Genomic DNA, 6549 nt, shown 5'->3' with positions numbered 1-6549 from the left:
TTCCTCATTGTTATTTTTCCCCCCCCTTTTCCAAATTGCTTCAAATCTCCAAAGAGTCTCCAGCTGAGGTTGCACAAAAGAAGTTAAAACCTCAGAGGAAAAAAATTCCAAATACCACATCTTATACTTTACATGCTGAAAACAGGTATGTACTAATTTGCTTGTCTGTGCGGATTTGATTTAACTGTTGAATTCAAGAGACTCAAACTACATTTGGTTTGATTTATGCAGAAGTCCAGACACTGACTCTCCAGAGAAGCAGAGGATGAAGATGTTCCTGCTTCATGACTCCAAACAGACTCCATCTGACGCTACATCCACTGATGTGGAAATCAAAGCTCAGAGGTGCGTTGGTTTTCTTTGATGTATTTTTAATGTTAAAATTCAGGTGATTCCTGTTTTCTATCTGTGCAGACACCAGCTCTGAAAGAAGGGGATGATGAAAATGAGGATGATGAGGTGGAGACACACCCAGGTAAGCAGATCTTTGACTCCTGCTGGGTCTTAGTTCCAACATATCCTGTGCAGGAGTTAGATATTATGAGTAATTTGGTGAATCTCCTTTATTCTAGGAGATATTTTAGAAAGAGTAGTGAACATATAAACTGCCCCCCCCCCCCCCCCCCCCCCCCCCCCTACAGAAATGCTCCACAAGCTGAATTAAGAGGCTGTGAGTCCACCACATGGAAAAATGCTTCAGCGATGGTGGTCCAGGCCAAGTGTTTAAAATAACAAGAGGTGGCCGGTATAGATTCAGAGAACAGCAGCAGGTAGGTGTTTGCATCATTTCTCAGTTTTGATGTTCTATCTTTAGACTTTCAGATTCAAGAAATTCAAACAAGCTTTAGTTGACACAGAGGTACAGACTGCAGCTCCCTGTAGAGGAGGAAGATGAGGATCTGCATATGTATGCAGGTAGACTCACCTGTCGCAACACAAACTGTCCACTTCAAAGCGTCTGTAGGTTTGCTGTGATTGAATGCTGGTTTTGATATTAGCAAGAATTTACGGTTGAAATTTGACACACTGCATTTAGTTTTTCATTGCTCCTCTGTAGAATGTTTTTTATTAGAGAGAGTTTAAAAAAAAAAGATATTGGCAGTTTCATTCAGGTTTTGGTTTGATTATTAGAACTTTAAATGAAACCTGATTACTGAGGTGTGTACTATGTTGGCATTTAAGGGTCCTAAAGGATCTAACTGAAGATACTCTTTGGTTGCATTATGGAAACTGTTGCATCTGACACCAATTTGGAAACTCAGTATTTTTAACGGGCTTTGATTAGTTGGTACCTTCTTTGATGTAGCTAAATCGTTTCTTAAAATACAGAGACGGTTGGCAATACTGACATTTATTTGGAAAGCACATTTGTAAGCAAGAGTTGACGAAAAATACTGTATATCTGAAAATGGCAAACCGTAACAACATCCATCCATCCTCTATACACCGCTTTATCCTCACTAGGGCCGCGGGGGGTGCTGGAGCCTATTCCAGCTGACTCAGGCGAAGACAGGGGACACCCTGGACAGGTCGCCAGTCTGTCACAGGGTTACATATACAGACAAACAATCACTCTCGCATTCACACCTACGACCTTAACAACACAATAATTTAAAAGAAAATATCTGATGCAATAGTGTCAAACTCATGCCAGTGGAAGGGATGAGTCTTCTGTAGCAACGTCAAAGTTTGTAAAATCTGAGCAGCTTGTGAAAAGGTAAACTGTTCCAGAGATTAGCAGCAGCTACAATAACCTCTATTTTTGCTAATGACTCATAGAACGTCTGATTGGTGGAGCTCACTGTCCAGGTATGATGACACACATAACAGCAAGCTAACTAATATTTTAAAGAAATATTTTTTGGCTCAGATCAAAGTTTAGTTCTTCTTTTCTCTTCTGTTGAAGATATAAACAATCTAACTCAAATCTTGTATTCAGTTTTCAAATGGTGGTAGAAGTGGATAAAATTGACATTCAAGCTGATGATGGCAGTAACAAAAAGCTGTGCAGTTTCATGACAATGACAGCCTTCTTCCTTTCTTTGCCACAGCTGCCGGAAACTATAGACAGCCCGACAGCAAAGCTTTCATTCTGAATGAAGATATCACACCTCTGGCACACTGTCACTGCCTTTAAAATGAATGTTGCTTCCTGACATTGTTTGACATCACCAGGCAATGAATGCAGCCTTAGCTCATCCTCGCTGAAGTTCGAAGACAAAGAACCTAGTGGCAAAGGATGATGGAACCAAGCACATTATCACAACTGCTTGGATGGCAACGCGAATTCTTGCAGGTCAACTGTCATGCCAGTATTGGTGATACTAGGAGGAAAGAGTAAGGACAGTCGAAGAAGGAGATACTAGAAGAGGACTCCCTAAGATTTTTGTTATGTTGCCCACTAGTTACTATGGGATCCCTCCTGGATCATCCTTCCAAAGGTGTCTTCTAGGCTTTACTGTTAGGGTTAGTTTGGGAGTTTCCCTTATCCACTTGAGGAGAGTGATGCTTCAAACAAGGTATTCAATCCCACCTGTTCTATAAAAGTCTGACAGAGCAGTGTTACGGTGTTACGGCTGATCGTTGAGACCATGAGTCTGGTTCTTCCTCTTATCTGGGGTTTGGTTGTGAGGGCAGTAAGATAAGCAGGGTATTCCAGATGCCTGTCTCCCTAACAGCCTCCTCCCACCTACAGTCTCAGTAGCTGCCCAGAGCTCATGACCACAGGTGTGGACTGGAAACCGATTGGTTAGTCTAGTGCTTTTCCTTCCAGCTCAGCTCCCTCTTCACCATGATGACGCCCTCATTACTGCTGATGCTGCATCACTCCATCTGTCCATCTCACGCTCCATTTTGCTGCCATTCATGAACCACATCCCAAGATCCTGAGTCTGATTCTAGTGGAAGTTTCCTCCTGTTACAAGGAAGTTTCCACTTCTTATCACCAAGTTGTGCTCAAGGGGGGATTGTTGGTTGTCTCTCTTAAATACTGTAAGGTCTTGACCTTTCTATGTAAAGTGCTCTATTGACTTACACTGATTCCTCTGACATTACATCTCAGTGTGTATCTTGCTGTTGGGCTTACAGTTTCCACTGTGTGCTTACCCTCACAGCACAGCAGTAATTTGGCAACTAATTAATTTACAGACATGCAGTAAAAGAGACACAGTAAAAAGAATACAAGGTCTTCATGGAAATTATGGGCCTGTCAGCACTTTTAATGAGCTCTACAGTAAGAGGGACTTTTTCCATTTGTTGTTTCTATTCAGTAAGTCTGGTGCAGGGTAAAAGACCAACAGCTACATAACAAAGCCTCTTTCAACCTTTCAAACTATACCTCCATGTGACTTTATTAGTAGATTTTTTGTATTCTTGTGCAAACGTAGTTATTAATGCAAGACTTGAACAAATGATCCTCAAATGTGATTTTCAAAATTCAATGCCATATTATGTTTGTTTTTTTTATTATTATTTTTGTGTCTTGTTTTAAAAGATTCTGATGCTGAGGGGTCTTCACTTCAGTATTTAAACTGGTTTAGTAAGTTGTAGTGTTAATCTTATTTGTACATTGGGAAGCACTTTGGGTCAATGTCTGTTGCTTTACATATAACTGTGACCTAACTTGACAGTTGATTGTGTCAGCATATGAATGAAGATGCATTTCGATATCTAAAAAAGGATAATATATATGTGAATTTCCTTTGGTTCACCGGGGGTCCAAACATCTGTCTGTAAATGCTGCTTAATTCTGGGAAGCATGAGATCGGGCTGGGTGAAGCTAGTTAGCTGCCTCTGCTGGAAACAGCTGCCTACAAGTGGTAATCATACAGAAAATGTGTTGTACAAGCAAAATAATCACTTTAAGGAAACTGAAAGCTCTGAATAGCAACAGAATTCCAAGTTATTTTTAGAGGATTGTGGCATTTTAAATGATTTCAAGCCTTTGTTTGGCTTTAAGATGCTCAAAAATATTACCACTAGCAAGATTTGAGTATATTTTGGCTCATTAGGAGCAGTTGTGATAACTTCAGCCTTGACAGCGGCTGGAAACCTTCTGTTCTTATTTGAGCCTTCGACTGAAGGTCCAGTAGCAGACATGAGCAAACATTGACTTGCTCAATGTGGAGCTTTGAACTGCAAATTTGAGAAGAAGTCATCTGGAAAATGAAAATGTGTGTGTGACTGTATACTGCTTATTGAGGTGATATTTTGGGGAGATGTGGATGGGAGGGGCTGATTATGAAGTCGGGGGACAAACAGTTTATTTATGCTCTGGTTAGCAAACACAGAGGCTGGCAATAGATTAAAAAAAGAGAAGGGAGGAGGCAAATATAAAACCCAAACAAACAGGAGGAATAAAGCGATATTGGTGGATGAAGCAATGAGAATGAAGGAATGAGAAAGAAAGGATTTGTACAGATGCAGTTTGGAATTTAATTGACACTGGAGATCAAAACTGCTGAATGCATGCACAAATGGTGGGAAGAAAACCTTGTGATTCTTTGTTCCTTACCACTTTTTTGGTGAGCAATTTCAGACATCTCAGACTGACAAAGTGTCCAAAATCACCTTTTTTTTTTTTAAACTTATCGCCTACTTTCTAATATATTAGAGAGTTTACTCCATAATGAGCGGTTACTTACCCCGTCATCATTTTGTGTTATCACCTTCAGCAGTTGAACCACGCAGGAGCAATCTTCATAAAAGCATTGCACTGTGTGATTGTTAATAATAGGAAAATACTTTCTAGGTTCCACTATAGATTTAGAGGCCAGTGCAGCTCAGTGGATACACCTAAAATTCAGACATTCAGATAAACTGGTGAGCAGTAAATGTAGAGCACTGTTTGTTAAGTACAGGGAGTGATTTTGGACTCAGATTTAGCTTTACTGGCACTGCTTCGACAGTTTCAACACTAATTTAATCAACAAAAAATGTGATATAAAATGTCAGTTGATGCATTTGTCACAGTAAAACTAGATCTAAACAAAATCTAACATTTGAAGATCACAACTGCGATGAAATTTAAATGCCAGTGTTCTGAGACAGAACCAATTCTGGTCTGATTCAGCGACCTGCAGCATCTGTTCACACGTCTTGTTGAGAGGGAGATTCAGCTTCTTGTCATACCGGCTGTTGTACTATATTTAATTAATTAAAAGTGCCTGCATCAAGAAAATTATATCTTAATCGATACAATTACATCATTAGTTTTTTGTTGAATCTGCAAAATAGTTATTTTCCAATGTTACCAAATAAATGTAGTGGAGTAAAAAGTACAAAATATATAGTATTGTCCATCTGTATTGTAGGAACATGCGGCCTTACTGACTTAGAAATAAATCACGTAGAAATACATCTTAAATAGCACATAGAAGCATTACCATTGCTATCTGCAATACATAGAGAATTACTGTTTATTTTATAGTTTTATTGGTTTAAATGCAGGTGGCCATGGAAATGACTTAGTATCCTACATTATACCAGGTTTTCTGTTGTCTTTTCCTTATTGTTAATAATTTCCTTAGAATGTAGTTATTCCACTGCATGGGACTAAGGCAGCATTAGTTTTTAAGATTGCTGTCTTAAGTTAAACCCGTCGAGTCCCAAGCGGTTTGTAAGCCCAACTTCCCAGGAGCCTGGTTTGGTTTTATGGCAGATGTGGATGTCAGTGTGGGTCAACTTTGACTATGTAAGTTTAACTTTTCCAGCTGTAAATGCTGCCATATGGTAAGATGCATGCTAACATGTTAATGCTGTGATTGTACTATGGGGACAAAGGTACAGAAATAAAGATTTCCATGCTTATGACTGCTTTATCAATTAAGCAGTCATAAGCATGTTTAGAAGCTGGACATGCAAGGGCTAAAATGATGTCTACTGACAACAAAGCAGTACATCCACTAAATGTGTATTTATCTTAAAAGCTGGACTTTAGATTTATCTCATTTCATCTGCTGAGTAGGAATTTTGGGGTGCAAAGGATATTTCCTTAAGACTTTTAATGACCCTGTGGTGGCGGCGTCCATTTTTTATGGAGTTTTCTGTTGGGGCGGCGGCATCTGACCAGCAGACTGGTGGAGATTTTATGAAGTAATTTAGAGGGCATGCTCTGTCCTGGGATGACCCCTGGATACAGTGGAGGTGGTGGAGGAGAGAAAGATGATGGCAAAGCTATTATCCTTAAGTGAGAACGTCTCCCACGCTTTGCACAGATCTCTGGCAGCACCAGGCAGCTTCAGTGAACAGCAATCTGTGCAACATTTCTTTGTCGTATGTGGAATAGAGTCTCAGCATAAAGAATTTATTTTTATTTTGCAATATTGCGCTGTGTATACATGCATATTTGCTGTAAATATCTTCCGTTTGCTACACTCGATACGTACTCTTGTCTACACAAATCAGCTACAACATTAGAACCACTTATGGGGAAGGTAAAGGACATTGATCAACTTGTTGCAATTTTGTTCTGAGAAACCTTTAGTCCTGGCATTTCATGTGGATGCTTTCACAGACCAAGCACACCTCCAATGGCAAATGCAGATCTCA

This window comes from Acanthochromis polyacanthus, chromosome 12 (genome assembly GCF_021347895.1).
Source record: "Acanthochromis polyacanthus isolate Apoly-LR-REF ecotype Palm Island chromosome 12, KAUST_Apoly_ChrSc, whole genome shotgun sequence".
NCBI classification, from domain to species: Eukaryota; Metazoa; Chordata; class Actinopteri; family Pomacentridae; genus Acanthochromis; species Acanthochromis polyacanthus.
This window is presented reverse-complemented; position numbering follows the sequence as displayed.